This window comes from Theropithecus gelada, chromosome 7b (assembly GCF_003255815.1).
Source record: "Theropithecus gelada isolate Dixy chromosome 7b, Tgel_1.0, whole genome shotgun sequence".
In the NCBI taxonomy this organism is placed as follows: Eukaryota; Metazoa; Chordata; class Mammalia; order Primates; family Cercopithecidae; genus Theropithecus; species Theropithecus gelada.
Window position 1 is genome coordinate 51913429 of NC_037675.1, and position 17777 is coordinate 51931205.

At 34.5% G+C, this 17777-nt stretch overlaps 1 protein-coding gene and 1 pseudogene across 2 annotated transcripts in view; one reads left to right on the plus strand and one right to left on the minus strand.

The window, feature by feature from the left end:
• The window catches only part of ATL1 (atlastin GTPase 1), a 99673-nt gene that overhangs the window by 36903 nt on the left and 44993 nt on the right, over positions 1-17777 (plus strand). The window lies entirely within an intron of this gene.
• Positions 1605-1947, minus strand: LOC112628294 (annotated as a pseudogene).

Below are 17777 nucleotides of genomic sequence, written 5' to 3' on the forward strand. Positions count from 1 at the left end.
GATGGTGTCCCACAGGTTCCTTAAGCTGTTTTCAGTTTTCTTCAATCTTTTTTCTTTCTATTCTTCAATGACTTGATAATTTCTATTTTCCTAATCTTCAAGTTTGCTGATTTTTTTTATCTGCTCAAATCTGTCTTTGACTCCCTCTAGTGAATTTTTCATTTCAATTATTATATTTTTAAGCTTCTTTTTTTCTTCTTTTAAAGATAGGGTCTCACTCTGTTGCCCAGGCTGGGGTATAGTGGTATGATCAAAACTCACTGCAGCCTCAAAATCCTGGCCACAAATGATCCTCTCACTTCACCTTCCCAAAGTGCTTAAGTTACAGGCATGAACCATCTTGCTCAGTGTGGAATTTATTTTTGGTTTACTTTTAGGTTTCCTATCTTTTTACTGAAATTTCTATTTTGTTTGTATGTCATTTTTCTTGACTTTCTGCATGTCTTCTGCTGGTTCTTTGAGTATTTATAAGACAGTGGTTTTAAAGTAATTATTGAGTAGGGCTGCCATGTTGTCTTTCTCTAGGACAGTTTCTGTTTTATTTTTTCCCCCTTAAATGGCTAGTACTTTCTTATTTCTTTGTATACTTTGTGATTTGTTGAAAACTGGACATTTGAAACTAATAATGTGGTAACTCTGGAAGTCAGAATTTCTCTCTTTCCCAGGGTTTGCTATTTTTTCTTTTTGTTTTAATTGTTGTAGGATGTCTCCATGTCAAGGATCAGCCTGACATGTAAACTTAAGATCTTCATGGTCTTTTCTGAGCCTGTGCCTTTCCCTGGGCATATGCGGTAACTAATTTCCCCTGTGTATGCAGTTGCTTTTGAATGTCCTAGTCTTTAGTGTCTGGTTTCCAAAAGGGGGGAAAAAGAAAAATGAAGGGGTAGTTGAAGGAACCTGCCCTTTAAGTCCCCTGAAAGTCACTTGAGCTAGAGTGGGTGGGGCTTCCAACAATGAGAGGTGGGGTGTGCAACAAGGACAACTCACCTGTATCTGCACCTCCATGATCAGAAGCAGCAAATTATCAATCAGAATACAGATCTCCAAATTTTGGAAGACAGGGTTCTTTTCCCCACCTTGGGTCCCACAACCTGCGTTCAAGCTGCTCCAGGAACACATGTATGGCTGCATATGCCATGAGACTGGGAGATATGGGATGTGTAGCTCCTGCTAGCTAAGAGCTAAAATTGACTGAAATTAACTGCAATTTATGTCCAAGCTTATCCCTGGAAGTTTCAAGTCTTCAATGGATTCCAGAGTTCTTCTCAGAACTCTTCCCAGTCTCACTTCATCAGATTAAGACTTCATCAGATTTCTCCTTTATTCATAATTATTAGTTTTTAAAAATCATCACTGGATATTGAATTTTAACAAATGCCTTTCCTGCATTCATTCAAATAATTATATGGTTTTTTTTTCTAGTTTGTTAATATGTTTAATTAGATTAATAGATCTTTTATGTTGAAGTGATCTTGCATTTCTAGAAATCCAGGATAGTCATGCTGTATTTCCTTTTTTAATACATTACTGGGTTTGCTAATCTTTAGATGACGATATTTGCAAGCATGTTTACAACTAAATTTCTTTTTTTGACTATTACAAAAGTTTATTTAACAAAAAGTCTAATATGAAAATGTATATGACCTAATTTTTACATCATAGTAAAATAGGCCCTTTGGAGAGGCAACATGGATTTCTCTTCTGAACGGTCATTATTTATACTCATTTCAAGGCTTCTAACATGATGGTACTATTTCCTTGTATTACCACCATTCCAATATTGTTCTGCTGTCCACTAGTTGCCATCTCCACACATTTATCTATCACAAGATTCATAAAGGGATCAAATCCCCACAATATTCCTTGGACATGTCTGCCACCATTTAATTTCAGTTATAACTTCTTGTTCATACATTTTTTCAACTCCAGAGGGTGAGCTTTGCTCATGGTGTCTTTTCCATGGGCTTACAGGTCACTGAATTTCCTTTCTTGCACTTTCTTTGTCTGACTTTGATATCAAGGTATCAAGGCTATACTAATTTTATAAAATGAGTATGGACATTTCCTTTTTAAAAAAATTCTCTGTAAGAATTCATGTAAGATTAGGATGATGTAGTTTGAGAAAACTAGTCTATTAAACCTCCTGGACCTGACATGTAAGATTTTGAACTATTCATTCAATTTCTGTTTTGGTTATAGAATAATTAAAGTTTTCTATTTCTTCTTGAGTCAGTTTTAGTAATTTACATTTTTCTTGAAATCTATCCATTTCATCAAGCTGGCATAAGGTTGTTCTAAGTTTTCTGTTATTTTCTCTGCTTAATTTTGTTTACGTGTACCTTCCTTAGTATATCTTTTATCATGTGATTTCTCCTTTTTTCTTTTCTATTTATTTAATTTCTGTGCATCTGTATTATTATACTTTCTTTTGGTTTATTCTATATTTTATTCTTTGTAACTTAAGAAGTTGGATTCTGAGCTCATATATTTTCAGCTTTTCTTCTTTTTCTGATCTATGCATTTAAGGCTATAAGTTTTTTCTACATAACAATTTTGCTGTATCCTATATATGTTGATATGTAGTAGATTTATTATTGTTCAGTTTTAAGTATTTTAATATGTAATTTTAGTCCATTCTCATCCTGTAATAAGGACATACCCTAGACTAGGTAATTTATAAAGGAATTATAGAGGTTTAATTATAGAGGTTTAATTGACTCACAGTTCTGCATGACTGGGGAGGCCTCAGAAAACTTAAAATCATGGCATACGGGGAAGCAAACACATCCTTCTTCACGTAGCGGCAGCAGAGAGAAGCGCAGAGCTAATGGGGTAAAAGTGCCTTACAAAACCATTAGATGTCATGAGAACTCACTCACTGTTATGAGAACAACATAGGGGAACCACCCCCATGATCTAATTACCTCCCACGAGGCCCCTCCCCTAACACATGAGAATTACAATTCGGATTACAATTCAAGGTGACATTTGGGTGGGGACACAGAGCCAGACCGTATCATTGTTCATAATATCTTTTTTTACTCATGAATGTGGTAAAAGTATGGTTTTTTCTAAATTAATGTTTTGTTATCAATTTCATACTTTATTTTATTATAGTCAGAATATATGTTGTATTGCACCACTTTCTATGGTGATGGAAATGTTTTTTGTCTGCACTGTCCAGTATGGTAGTCACTAGTCATATGTGGCTATTGAGCACTTGAAATGTGGCTAGTGAGAACGAGGACCAAATACACTTAATTTTTGATTGATTTAAAGTCACATATGGCTACTGGCTACAATATTGAGCAGTTCATGTTTATAGAACACCCATGCTTTGAACTTGGTTGAAATTTGATTTATGTACTAATGCATTTTTAATTTTTATAAATATCCCATGTGCATTTGAAAAGCATTTCATGTTTTCTGATTTTTGATGCAGTATGCAATATATGTCCATTAGCTCAAACCTACTAAATGTATTGTTCATATCTTCTATACTCTGATTTTGAACTGCTTGATCTACCAAATACTGATATCTGATAGATACTTTAAAGTTCTCAGATAAGTTTTTAAAAAAACATGAAGTGCATTTGTCAATTTCCCCTTCTGTTCTGTTATTTTGCTCATAGACCTTTGAGCTATGTTAAGTGCACACAAATGTGGAATTGTTATATCTTCCTAATGAGTTTAACCTTTTATTTTTTATGCCACAAACCTCTTTATCTCTCATGATGCTTTTTGCTCCAAAGTCTATTTTATCTGATATTAATGTAGGTGCTTTATATTTCTTTTGCTGGGTTAGTTTCTGGTACTACTGAGCTGGGATAGCTGGGGAAGGAGACTGACTGATATCCATAAAATGAGTCACCTTGTGTACCTAATTACCTTGAGGGTCCTCAGCAGTGAATGCCCTTTGGAGGACATTCACCTGGGACTGAATATCCTTATACTCCATGCCTGTTCCAAAGCTCTATCACATACTTTTTCCAAGTGCCTGACTATCTGGTGGAAGTGTTAGCTACTGTCCACAAATTGGTGTAGTTCTGTGCCTTTGCCATGTGCTGCAAGTCTCATGGCTGCTGTCAGTTCACATATCTATTCTTTCTGTTAGAAGGCAATAATGGCTTTTCCTTCACCCTGTCTTCCAAATGTCATTAATGCTTTTCATTGGCAAAATCTAAACAAGAGCTCTCCAAGAATGGATTGTAAGAATTGTAGTGCCGTAGTTTCACAGTCTCTGCAGTATATTTCCAATCTTTGCAATGTAGAGAACAGCTTAGAATGATGGAGATAGAATTGAGCATGACACAGACAAAATTCAGCACAAAGAGTAATCATCCATTTTCAATATAGCTGACTCAAAGATGATTAAAGGACTAGGTATTTCTTTAGAAAACAACTGTGTCTAAAACTGACTCTTTTTCAGTGACTACAAAGGTATATGTATTTGTTTTTCTTAGTGGGAATTATGCCTTCCATCTGTTTTTCTTAAAACATGTGAACATATTTTCTTATGATGAGATTTTTTTCTATACCATGATTTTGAATGGCTCCATATCTTGTATAATAGAACTGTGACATAATTTATTTACAGTATCCTACAGTTAGACATTTAGACTGTTTCCAATTTGTCACTATGTAAATAATGTTGTTATGAACCTCTATGTAAATAAATACACATGGAATTGTTTTATTAAAAGGTATGTGTATTTTTAAGTGTTTTTCATTGTTTTCAATACTGAGTGTGTGTGTGTGTGTGTGTATATATATATATATATATATATATATATATTTTTTTTTTTTTTTACTAGTTATGATAGCCAAAAAGGCTATCTCTTTTTTCCCCTCTGTCTAGTCCTTGATTTAGGAAGGCTGTTTTAATTAGTTTGTCTTTAATTACTAGAAAGACTTAACTTTCCCCTCATGTCTATTATCCATTTCTATTTCTATTTTTATTAGTGACTTACTTTTCTACACACACACATACACACACACATACACACTCACAGTGCCCCCATCATCATGTCATTGTTCTTCTAGAGACATCCACTGAATGGTTTATGGAATTCTTTTGTGTCCGATATAAATAAATAGCTTGTTATATAAATGACTGACTTAACTTCTTCCAAGGCCTTCATATTGCAGGATCTGCATTAATCTTTTTAACTCTCTTCTTCAAAGGCTATCATTAACAGCAGAACTACCTGAGAGTCTGTACGGAAGTGTTTTGAGATCTATTACATATAATCCCATATCTCTATTGTTGCTCTAACATTCTTAAGATTCACATTTATGAGTTAGTATTTTGTTTTTGTTTCCTTATCTCTGTTTGTCTCTGTATAAACTCTTTTGCTGTTACTTTGGAAGTCATTCTCAGTTTTTCATTCACACAATGTTTTTTATGTCATTCTCTTTGAGTTCTACTGCTAGGAAGAGACATAAATAGTTTAAGAAAAAGTAATAGTTCTTTTTAATTTTAGTTGCCAAGAGATAGTTTCCTTGGTGGTATGTTTTTTTTCTGTATAATGACTGCAATATGCCCAGAGTGTGTCATCTTACTTAGTTTATGCTGGAAAGATAGAATTGTTTTTTTACAAAGTTTACAATTGAGAAAATTAGAAATATACTTCCACAGCATTTCTAGTATATAAATATGATTATTCTCCACATTTGACATTTTTGAAGATTCCCCTTCTACATGGCTAAATTCAGTCGTGAGTGCCAGCTTCCAGTAACTCAGAACAGCACACAGAATGAAAAAGTCCCCAAAGTCCCTATAGTGATTGACTATAACACCAAGTATATAAAGAGGTGAAATGATATACAGACTATCCTCAACTTATGATGGTTTAACCTATGGGTTTTCAATTTTACAATGGTATGAAAGCGATACCTATTCAGTAGAAATCATACTTCAAGTACCCATATAACCATTCTTTTTTCACTTTCAATATAGTATTCAATAAATTACATAAGATATTCAACACTTTATTATAATATAGGCTTTGTGTTAGATGATCTCACCCAATTGTAGGCTAATGTAAGTGTTTTGAGGATGTTTAAGGTAGGGTAGATTAAGCTGTAATGTTCAGTAGGTCAGGTGTATCAAATGCATTTTCAAAATATATTTTCAACTTACGATGGTTTTATCAGGATGTAACCCTATTGTAAGTTGAGGAGCATCTGCATAGTTGGTTCTTTCCTTCCTTGTGAGCTGTACATTTGTATTATTCATAGTAAAGTGCTAGTCTCCATCTGGTTTACTTCTGACCTGTTTCCTGCCCCCTCTCTTTTTAGGATTTGCATAGTATTCTGGGAATTGAAACTGAGTTTAATTTAGCAAAACATGTTTAAGAAAAAAGAAATCTGGTGCTGAGGAAACTTGTTATGCATTCCAAAGGATTTTTGAATTAAAAAAAATTTAGAGACAGGGTCTCATTCTGTTGCCCAGGTTGAAGTACAGTTGCATGATCATAGATCACTATAATCTGATATTTCTGGACCCAAATGATCCTTCTGCCTCAGCCTCCCGAGTAACTAGGACTACAGGCATGTGCCAACATGCTTGGCTAATATTTTAATTTTTTTGTAGAGATGGCACCTTGCTATGTTGCCAAGGCTTGTCTCGAACTCCTGAGCTTAACCGATCCTCCTGCCTCACCTTCCCAAAGTGCTGGGATTACAGATATGAGCCACCATGCCCAGCCTATTTTAGATTAACAAGGATAATATTTATTGTGTAGATAATATATAGTTACAAATAATGAGTCAAGTGCATAACATTTGTTCTTAGTAATACCCTGCAGTCCAATATTTTTCAGTTATTTGTATTAAATATAGGTAAATAAATATTTATTGAGCACCTACTGTGTGTGAACTTCTGTTATAAGTTTTCATTTGTTTGTTTTTGTTTTTGAGATGGAGTCTTGCTCTGTGGCCCAGGCTGGAATGCAGTGGTGCAATCTCAGCTCACTGCAACCTCTGCCTCCCAGGTTCAAGCGATTCTCCTGCTTTAGCCTCCCGAGTAGCTGGGACTACAGGCACGTGCCACCATGCCTGGCTAATTTTTTGTGTTTTTAGTAGAGAGAGTTTCACCGTGTTAGCCAGGATGGTCTTGATCTCCTGACCTTGTGAACCACCCCGACTTGGCCTCCCAAAGTGCTAGGATTATAGGCCTGAGCCACTGTGCCCAGGCTGTAAGTTTTTAAGAAATACAAAGATAAATAAGAAAGTTTCTGCTCTCTAAATATTTTTAGTCTAGTTTTTTGGTTTTGTTATTTTATAGAAACTGAAATTTTTCTAAATAGTTTTTTAACAGCTTTATTGAAATATATATTCCACATAATTCACCCATTTAAAGTGTACAATTCACTGGTTTTAGTATATTCAGAGTATATTTAGTATATATAATTCTGAAATTATTATAATTTTAAAACATTTTCATTAGCTCCCAAAAGAAACCTTATACCTGTTATACCCTCCATACCCTTCCTACTCCCCAGCTCTGGGTAACCACCAATCTACTTTCTGTTTCTATAAATTTGCCTAATTCTATACGTTTCTATGTAAATGGAATTACACAACATGTGGTCTTTTGTTACTGACTTTTTAACATAGTGTTTTCAGGATTCATCCTATTATAGTATATATTGGTACTGCATTTCTTTTTATTGCTGAATAATATTTCATCGTATGGATATACCACATTTTATCTGTCCATTTATTAGTTGATACACATTTAGATTGTAGCTTTTCTAAATACTTTTATATGTAAATGTTGATTACCATAATTATATGTATGGGCTGATGTTAATGATAGGTTTCTTTCTTAACTTTAAGTTACATACAAACTAATGGCTATATATTTATAAATATTCCACAAATTCATTCTATTCTATTATTTATTTTCTCATTTAATAACAAATTATTTCTGTATTTTTAAAAGTCTCTACACCAAGAAGGAATATTTAATATGGTATTTTGCTTACATTGACAGAATGAGACTTCTTTGTATAAAGCATCTCAGTATTTGATACTGAGTGATAAAGAACTATCACAACTCAGGTATTTGTTTTATTTTGTAGCCTATGTAAGTCATGATTAATAGACAATCTCCCTCCTCTTCATTAATTCCATGTGTAACTCTTCAAGAGCCTTGAACATATAAACGTAAAGTTCAGTTATCTACCTAACCCACACCTAGTATACAAAGGCAGAGAAGGAAAGGATAATCAGATACCAATATCCACTGAAGTCTTTTCCATTACGCTCACCCATAATATCTACTCTCTTCCAAATCCTTTCAGATTTGTGCTCTGTCTTATCTTCCTGACCTGGCCCCTTATAACCTTTTCAACCTGCTCCATGCATACTGTACTACTTGCTATTCTTAAACATGCCAAACAGACTCTCCCACATACTTTTTTTTGAGTTATGCCATACTGTACACACTGTATTATACCTTGAGTTATTTCTTATGATATACATTGGGCAATTGTTCCAAATGAACTTCCTCATTCTTTACAATTATATTTAACAAGAGGATGAACCATAATTTATTAATCAGTCCCTCATTGATGGACATTTACATTGTTTCTGGTGTTTTGCATATGTATGAGTATATCTGCGAATGAATTCTTTGAAATAGCATTGCTGGGTCAGGAATACATGTATTTGTGCTTTTCATAGTTATCTGCCAAATTGCAGCCCAAAGATGCTGTATCCATTTTAATTCCCACCTGTAGTATCTGTGAGTATAAGTTTACATCTGAACTAATGAAAAGAATTATTACACTTTTGATCTTTGTAAATCCAATATGTGAAAAAGTTATCAATGTATTTTTTCATTTTTATTTGCATGACGGTAAATATCTTTTTATATTTATGGGGTCATTTAATATTGTGGGTTTTGTCAATTGCTTATTTGTATCTTTTGTCCACTTCTCCTCCAGGCATAGGTCTATGATTTATTTGGAACTGGTTTTTGTGTATGCTGAGAGCTAAGGGTGATGGCTCATTTTCCCCACACATGAATATTCAATTGATTTAGCATCATTTATTGAAAAGATCTCCTTTTCTCATTTATTGCAGTGGCACCTTTGTTGTAAATCAGATGATTGTATATGTATGGGTCTGTAGTCTTTTCTATCGGTCTGTTTGTTTATACTTGTGATATCACTCTGTCTTAATTACTGTAGATTTTAATTATCTATTGGTGTCTGTTAGTGTAAGTCCCCCAATTTTGTTCCTTTTCAAGGTTTTCTTTGTTATTCTTGGCTTTCTGCCTTTCCATATAAGCTTATTAATTTGCATAATAAATATTTATGCAGCAGAGAAATAAGCTTGTTAATTTGTACAAGAAAGATTGCTGAGAATTTGATTTTGGTTATAATCAATCTATTGATCAATGGGGAGCATTGACACATTTACAATACAGAGTTTTCTAATCTGAGAACATGTATATCCCTCTTTCAGTAACGTTTTATATTTTTCTGCAGAAGTCTTCAATGTCTTTCATTAGATTTCAGTGGTATGTTGGAGTCAGCTCCTACTAGTTCATGAGAGCCGATCAGGTACATCTCTTCTTGGCTCCACATTCAGTAAATCACATTGTGAGATTGAAGTGGGCCATGGTGGTAGTATTTATATCACAGAAATTGGCAAATGTCACAAATCAGGACTTTTCCCCACCTACCCACTGCTAAGAACTGGTTGTTAAACATGTGCCAACACATCACTTAGACTGATTACTAGATGATCAGGTTTTATAATGCTACATAAATATTTTTTCTCACTAAAAATAATTAAGTTATAATCTGCATACAGCAAAATTCACTTTTTAAATCTACTGCTCTGTGACTTGTGAGAAATGTGTATAATCACATTATGACTACCACAATCAATATTTAAAACTGTTCCATTACCCCAGATAATTTTCTCTATCTCTTTAGAGTCAGCTCTAAAATTGAATGTATCACAGTTATTTATCCATTTGCTAGTTAAAGGAAATTTGGGTTGTTCACAGTTTTTAGCAAATATGAATAAAACAGATATAAACATATTTGTGCAGGTTTGTGTCTGAACATGGGTTTTCACTGACTTTGGGAGAAAGCCTTCAGTATTTTAACAATAAATGTAACATTAGCTGTATTTGTAGATACCATTTATTGAATTAAGGAATTTTTCTTCTATTCCTACTTTTTGAGAGGTGTTTTTGGTTTTATTTTCTTTCTTTAATCAGGAATGACTATTACATTTTCATACCTACTTTTATGCATCTACTGAAATAATCATATATCTGTCTCTGTTATGCAATGTGGTGAATTACATTCATTGTCTCTGAATGTTAAATTAACCTTGAATTCCTATAATAGATACCATGTGTTTGTGATATTTTAAAAATTTATGTCTAGATTTTATTTGCTATATTTTGTTTAGAGCTTTTGAGTTTATGTTGATGAGAGATAATGGCTTATGACTTTCCTTTTTTATAATGTTCTTGTCAGTTATTGGTATCAGAGATAGTCTGACATTATAAAATAAGTTGAGAATGATCTCTTATTTTCTGTTTCTTAGAAGTTTAAGATTGCTCTTCGCTGTTTTCTAAATGTTTAGAAGAGATCACCAGGGAAGCTGAGCCTGGAGTTTCCTTTGCATGAAGGTTTTAAATTATGAATTAAGTTGTTTTCTAGGTATAACAGTATTCATAGTTATTTGTCTTATGTAGTTTTTTTGTTTGTTTGTTTTTTGTTTTTTGTTTTTTTTTTGAGACGGAGTCTCGCTCTGTCGCCCAAGCTGGAGTGCAGAGATGCGATCTTGGCTCACTGCAAGCTCCGCCTCCTGGGCTCACGCCATTCTCCTGCCTCAGCCTCCCCAGCAGCTGGGACTGCAGGCGCACGCTGCCACGCCCGGCTAATTTTTTTGTATTTTTAGTAGAGAAGGGGTTTCACCGTGTTAGCCAGAATGGTCTCGATCTCGTGACCTCGTGATCCACCCGCCTCGGCCTCCCAAAGTGTTGGGACTAGGGGCGTCAACCACCGCACCCGGCTGGTTTTTTTATAAGTGATACTTTTAATTTGTTCATTTCATCAGTTATCAAATTTATTGTCATAAAATTACTCATATCTCCATATTATTTTTAAAATATCTGTAGGATCTATAGTATCTTTTTTTGTATCTAATATGGGTAATTTGTGGGTTTTTTCTCTTATTTTCTTTGATCAGTCTTATAAGTTAATCTCACTGATCTCGATTTCTAGTTCATTTATTTTTGACCATTATTTCCTATCATTTCTTGTCTTTGAATCTAATTTGATATTCTTTTTATTGTTTCTTGACATAGATATTAGCTTATGATTTTTTTCAAACATCTTTACTACTTTATGCATTTCAAAGTGTAAGTTTCCTCTAAGCAAGTTTTGTATATGTCATCTTTTTAATATTTCAGTATGAATAAGATACTACAACCTAACATATTGATTCAATATTTATATGAAAAGGGTCAAAATAGCCAAGATTGATAGTAATTAGACGATAAGAGGGCTTGTCCCATTAATATATAATGACTTTTCATAAAGTTATTTTGATGAATATAGTATTGTATTGGTGCTGTCAAAGACAAATTGACAAATAGATCAGAACATTCATCAGGTCATTTAGTTTACAATATTTTCTAGTTTTCAGTATACTTTCTTCTTTATTCCATAGGTTATTTAGATTTATTGCTTAATTTCCAAACACTTAGAGATTTTCTTAATATCTTTTTGTTACTGATTTCTAGTTTAATTCCTTTATGATGAGATAACATATTCTTTATTATTATAATTCTTTGAAGTTTGTTGAGATCTGATTTATAAACCAGTACATAGGCTATTTGGTAAATGTTCCATATGAACTTAAAAAGAATGTGTGGTCTATAATTACTAGATGTTAAATAGGTAAGGCTGGCTAATGATACTGTTCAAATCTGCATATTTACTGATTTTTGTCTGAATTTTAAGACAGTGGAAAGAAAATTCCTAGAAAGATAAAACGAACCAGAAGTATCTCAATAACTATCGAGCTTTATTGGTACTAATATAACAATAGCAATCATAACTATTAAAGAAATTGAAGAGGGCAGGCACGGTGGCTCATGACTGTAATCCCAGCACTTTGGGAGGCCGAGGCAGGCAGATCGCTTGAGGTCAGGAGTTCGAGACCAGTATGGCCAACATGGTGAAATACCATCTCTACTAAAAATACAAAAAATTAGCTGGGCTTGGTGACAAGTGCCTGTAGTCCCAGCTACTCGGGAGGCTGAGGCAGGAGAATTGCTTGAACCTGGGAGGCAGAGGTTGCAGTGAGCCGAGATCGCGCCACTGCACTCCAGCCTGGATGACAGAGCGAGACTCCGTCTCAAAAAAAAAAAAAAAAAAATTGAAGTGACAGTTAAAAATCATCTCACAAATAAAACACCAGGTTCACAAAGTTTTACATGTGAGTTCTATCAAAATTTCAAAGAACTGTTCACTCCAATCTTTTATTACAAACTTTCTTTTCTTTTTTTTTTTTTGTAAGACGGAGTCTCACTCTGTCACCCAAGCTGGAGTGCAATGGTGTGATCTCAGCTCCCTGCAACATCCACCTCCTGGGTTCGAGTGATTCTCCTGCCTCAGCCCCCCAAGTAGTTGGGACTACAAGCATGCACCACCATGCCCAGATAATTTTTGTTTTCTTTTTTTTTTTTTTTTAGTAGAGATGGAGTTTTACCATCCTGGCCAGGTTGGTCTCAAACTCTTGACCTCAAATGATCTGCCCACCTTGGCCTCCCAAAGTGCTGGGATTACAGGCGTGAGCCATCATGCCCAGCTGCTAATTCATTTTATAAAGCTTGCAAAACTTTTATAATAAAACCACCCAAGGACAAAATAAGAAAGTAAAGTTATAGGCAACTCATTTATGAATATATATGCACAGTTCCTAAACAAAATCTTAGCAAACTGAATCCAGCATTATACTATACCCTGAGACTATTAGGTTTATATAAAAAATGCAAATATATATTATTTGCTACATTGATATGTTGGATGTAAAAAGCTATATGATGACCTCAATAGATGCAGAAGAGATTATTTGATAAAATCCATTATTTGTTTGTGATTTTTAGAAACTCTTAGTAAACTATACATAGAATTTCCTTCATTTGATATGATAAAATGTATCTATCAAACCAAGCCCAATAAAACTGTAACAAAAGTAACCCCAATAGGAAAATATTGGAGACATTCCTTTTAAAATCATGAAGTTATGCCTACTGAAATCAAAAGTTATGCCCATTATGACCCTTTCTATTCAACATGGCATTGAATGTCTAATAATTTAAGAAAAAGAAAAAACATACATAAAGATTAAAAAGTTGGAAACTGTCATTACTTGAAAATTGTATTTCTGTTTCTATATTTTAAAAAAAACCCCAAAAGTATCTACATAAATTTTACAGGAAATAATAAAGTTTAACAAATGCTTCAATGTGAGACCAATGCATTAAAGCTAATTACAGTTTGTTATCCAAGCAACAACTAGAAAATATAATTAAAACAACAAATAAACCAGTCATAGCAACAAAAACTACAGTGCACCTGGGACTAAATGTAATAAACCTCTTCCTACTCCCCCAAATTATAAAAACATTACTGAAGGAGTTTAAAGACCAAAAATAGATGGAGAGATAGATCATGTTAATGTATTGGAAGACTTAATACCATGAAGGTATTGATTCATTTCAAATTGATCTATAAATTTAATGTAACTTCAGTAAAGAGTTCAACTAACAGATTGATTTTAATATTTTAATGGAAAGAGTTAAAATAGCCAAGACCAATAATAATTAGAAGGATAAGAGGTGCTTGCCATACTATATACGATAACTTTTTATAAAGCTATTTTGATTAGGATAGTGTAATATTGGTGCTGATATAGACAAAATTGATGAATGGATCAGAATTGAGAGCTCAGAAATGAGTCCGTGTGTGTGTGTGTGTGTGTGTGTGTAAAACTCTTACTTATGACAGAGATCTCATGGCAGACCACTTGAAGAAAGAAGGGGCTTTGACAGAGCTCTGAAAAAATTTGTTTCTCATGTTTAAAAAAAATGGCTTTCTGTCTTCCACCCTACAAATAACAACTTCTGATGGACTAGGAATTTAAATATCAAAAGCAAACTTTAAAATTTAGAAAAGGCTGGGCACAGTGGTTCATTTCTGTAATGCCAGCACTTTGGGAGGCCAAGGCAGGTGGATCACTTGAGTCCAGGAGTTTGAGACCAGCCTGAGCAACATGGTGAGACCCCATCTCTACAAAAAATACAGAAATTAGTGGGACTTGGTGGTGGCGTGTGCCTGTAGTCCCATCTACTCGGGAGGTTGAGGCAGGAGGATCGATAGAGCTCAGGAGGTGGAGGTTGCGGTGAGCTGAGATCACACCACTGCACTCCAGCCTGGGTAACAGAGTGAGACCCTGTCTCAAAAACAAAAACAAATACACTTAGAAGAATATATGTGACTATTGGCTGGGCGCGGTGGCTCATGCCTGTAATCCCAGCACTTTAGGAGGCCGAGGCCGGTGGATCACGAGGTCAGGAGATCGAGACCATCCTGGCTGACACGGTGAAACCCTGTCTCTATTAAAAACACACAAAAAAATTAGCCGGGCATGGTGGCAGGCTCCTGTAGTCCCAGCTATTCAGGAGTCTGAGGCAGGAGAATGGCGTGAACCCAGGAGGCGGAGCTTGCAGTGAGCCAAGATCAGCTACTGCACTCCAGCCTGGGCGGCAGAGCAAGACTCTGTCTCAAAATAAAAAATAAAAAATAAAAAATAAAAATAAAATATATGTGACTATCTTTCAGATCTTGTATATGGAATCATTTCTTAAACATGGCATACAAAATGTTAACCATGAAAGAAAATATTAATAAAGTCTATTACATTAAAATTAAGAATGCCTTTTCATCAATTATAGCTTAAGGAAAGAAAATGAAAAGGCAAGCTCTTAGAAACTAGAAGACTTTTGCTACGCATATAACTAACAAAGGGCTAGCATTCAAAATACATAAAGAACTACAAATCAGTGAGAAAGACAAACTACCTAATAGAAAAATGGATAAAAGGAGATGCTTACCTTATTAGCAATTAGAGAAATGTTTATCAAGACCACAGTGAGATACCAATTTATACCTCTGCAATTGACAAAAACAAAGTCAGATAAAACCAAGTGTTAGAAAGGATATGGATCAATAGGATGTTAAACTGATGGTGGAAGCAAAACATTTATATAGCCACTTAGAAAAAGACAATTTTGCATCATGTGTTAAAGTTGAATATTTGAAAAACTTACAACCCAGAAATTCCATTTCTATGTGCATTCTCAAGTACCTTTTGCATATGCGTAGTTTGTTACAAACAATTATTTCAGTCTATAGAAAGTTATGATCTAGTTTTCTGCACCAAAGATGTTTGTCTATCCAAAATATTATGTCTAGCTTGGGTCCGTGATTCACATTTGTGTGCTCAGGTCATAATTAAATCATAGGCAAGGAGCATCATCAAATAAAATGTGTATTTGCTATTCTCAAAAAGGGCCTTTGTACTGAGGCTGAAATTAGGTGGTAGGTAGGACTGTAATCAAACATGAATAGATAATAGTATTAATAACCGTCACCATTAATTAAGCATGTACTGTTTGTCAGATTCTTCAATTTTTATTGAATGGAAATTACTTTGTTTAGTCTTCACAAAGGCTTTCTGATATGGGTACCATTATTAATCTTTTTAAAATGGAGCATACTGAGCCATTGGGAAGCTAAATAATTTCCACAACTTTATGTTGTAAATTGTAAGGCTGGGGTTTAAACAAAGGCTCTCTGACTCTGGCACCTGTGATACGGCAATAGAGAAGCTATTATCTTTCAGATAAAAAGTCAACTTTTCTTAACTTTGCAGAGAGAACAACTCTGATTCGTGGCTATAGGCAAAGGTCTGTTGTCTCTAGATGCTTTGTACGATTGTTCAGAAAGTAGTGGTGTATGTTTATCTCTACTCATGCAAAACTAAAATTGTATATTTTCAGTATTTCAATAGCATTATTTTATAGATGAATAGCAATAAAGTTATCAATGTGATATATATGTCAATGTGATCTGAAGACTTATTTAAAATTATGCCAAGAGATATGATTGCCTTGCTTTTATCTAGTTACAAAACTTCTTATCAAATAGACATCATGAAGAATGTCTACCTAAAGATATTTTCAAAAATTTAGGTAAAAGATTATTTAAGAGTCCAGTTTGTTGCAAAATTAGTATTATTGTCTTAGTCACCTTGGGCTGCTGTAACAGAAAATCATAGACTGGGTGGCTTAAACAACAAACATTTATTTCTCACAGTTCTGGCAGCTGGATGAGATCAGAATGCCAGCAGGGCTGGATTTTTTGTAAGGGTCTTCCTCCTGGTTCATAGACTGCTTTCTTCATGTATCCTCACAATTCAGAGAAAACAGGCCCTGGTTCCTTAGTTGCCTTATAAGGGAACTTAACTCTATGATGGGAGACCCTCATTACTTAATCTAAGTCTAATCTAAGGCCTCCCAAAGGCCTCATCTCTAAATACTGTCACATTGGGGATTAAGGTTTCTACAATAGCAATTATTGAGGGTTTCTTTGAGGCTAGATCATATATCTGATCTGAGGAATTAATTGGTGTATATATAGACTTTCTGTTCTTATGATACAAAGCAAACGAGCCTATGCATGTATTGTCCAAAAGTTATTGGATTGCTACCAAAGAGGCAGAATTTTTTTTTTATTTTTATTTTTTATCGTAGTAGAAAGATCTGGGATGAAAGTTTTGACTCTTGCAATCTAATCCCAGGTTGGCAGTTACTGTCCATGTGAACTTGGACCTGTAATCTGTCACTTTCTAATAGTTGTGCTCCTGGGACATTTAATTAGATTCTTAATTTTCTCATGTGTCAAAAATACAGATAATAATAAATACCTTACTGGAACATTACAAGGATTAAATAAATAACATGAGAAAGATATAGAAATCCTATATGAGGAAGTCTACCATTTCCTTCCTTCTAAATTCCATTTCCATCTCTTGGGCAAGGTCAGTCACGTCTTTGGCTTTAATTTCCTCATCTATAATAATGCCAATAGCATGCTTGAGAATCTGTGATTCCGAGCCCTTCTATGTATTTCTTCCTATGTACGTTCAGCTTTAAAAAGTATTGCAAGGATCCTTTATGTAAATAAGCTATTTCTGGGGGATAAAGAAAGTGTGAACTAAAATCATTTTATTCCTCTGCTCCAAAAGTAGAGTGCTTTGCTTTGATTTTCTTTCTGACTCAGCAAACAGAGACATCTGCACTGACTTAGAGTTTTCTTGAAAGTTTTTTTTGTTTCAGTCATATGATCAGAAAGAACAAATGTAAGTCCTTCTGGAATATAGTGTGAATGACATTAAAATATGTCACTAAAACAAACATTTCTTTTCTTTCTTTCTTTTTTCTTTTTTGAGACAGGGTCTCCCTCTGTTGCCCAGACTGGAGTGCAGTGGCACAATCACATCTCACTGTAGCCTTGACCTCCTGGGCTCAAGTGATCCTCCCACCCCTGCCTCCTGAGAGCTGGGACCACAGGCACACACTACCACACCTGGCGAATTTTTTAATTTTTTATATAGACAGGATCTTGCTATGTTGCCCAGGGTGCTCTTGACTCCTGGGCTCAAGCGAT